Consider the following 1473-nt stretch of genomic DNA (forward strand, 5'->3'; position numbering starts at 1 on the left):
CCAGAAGCCCAGTTAATCGATTAAAATCCATATTAATCGATTAACGTGATTCAAAAACTTTAACTGGTTCTGTTTTTCAAGTTTTCAGTTTCAACAACTTTTCAAACAGTTAGGTTAATCGATTAACGTAATGCCTTAATCGATTAACAGCATTTTAAAACGTGTTCCAGTAGCAACCACTTTTCAAAGCAGTTGGGTTAATCGATTAAAGTATTAGTTAATCGATTAACAGCATTTTTAAATGTGTATTTTTAACTACAAAACCTCAAATACGTTATGCACTTAGTTCATACATGTTTCACACTTAGTTTATGCCTAGAATGCACATATACATGTATTTATGTAATGCATGAACATATTATGAATGACATATCTCAAAGATGAAATGATTTAAAAGATTTATGCATATGAGACATGTATTAGGTGACCTAAGCCTTTGACTCAACTTAAACTAGATTCTAGTCTAAGCCTAGTACCAATTAAAGACTTAAGCATGTTGATTTGTTGGTGATCTTCAAGCTCTTATTAGCACAAGTTGTCCTCATGAAAACCATGACATATAAAGAGAGCTTTCCAAAGTGTTTCTCTTGACATGCACACTTTCAATATCTTGATTAAAACTGTTTAGATGTCGTTACCACCATCAAATGTTGCGGTTCAATACTCGGATGCAGTTCAGGAATAGGTTACTGAACTCATTCAGGAACAAATGGAACAACCAATGAATCCAGAACGAGGGGATTCAGATGCACAAGTGTCTTGTAGAATATCTACGAGATCACATCATGGACCAGATAGATTAAACTTAATGGTGCAAGATACAATAGCAAATGAGGATTATCATATTGATGATGACCCCAAATGTTATGAAGAGGTCATGCAAATCTCGGACAATGAGAAGTGGCAAGAAGCCACGGAATCTGAAATGGAATCCATGAAGACAAACAAAGTATGGACTTTAGTTGAGGCTTCAAAGGACATAAAACCAATTGTTTGTAAGTGGGTTTACAACAAAAATATTGGAGAAGATGGAAAGGTTGAGACTTATAAAGCTCGCCTTGTTGCTAAGGGATATTGTCAAAAAGGAGGAATAGATTATGACGAGACTTATTCCTCAACTGATCCAAGTGCTATAAGGTAGATAAACCTCTCCCTAACCCTCTCAAAACCACCTTGAAATCTCACATTATCATCCTCATTCCATCAAATTCCAATTTTTCCCCAAATTAAACCCTAGGTTAGGTTTGCCCAATCCTTCTCTGCTCAGTCCAACATCAATTCGGGTTCTACATTAAAATGGAGCAAGGTCGCGCAAAACGGTTCAAAACTCCTACCAATCGTGGACGTAGACAGGAAGCTGGCTCATCATCCACTCGGGACCGCGGTGACCCATTCTACTCGCTCATTTTGCAAGAAACCCGTTTGGCAATGTTCCAAGGACGCAAACCCACTTATGTAAGGTATGTCGACTTA

At 37.1% G+C, this 1473-nt stretch overlaps 1 pseudogene; it reads left to right on the forward strand.

The window, feature by feature from the left end:
- The window catches only part of LOC109330923, a 39691-nt pseudogene continuing 38927 nt past the window's right edge, over positions 710–1473 (forward strand).

This window comes from Lupinus angustifolius, chromosome LG17, assembly GCF_001865875.1.
Source record: "Lupinus angustifolius cultivar Tanjil chromosome LG17, LupAngTanjil_v1.0, whole genome shotgun sequence".
Classification (NCBI taxonomy): domain Eukaryota; kingdom Viridiplantae; phylum Streptophyta; class Magnoliopsida; order Fabales; family Fabaceae; genus Lupinus; species Lupinus angustifolius.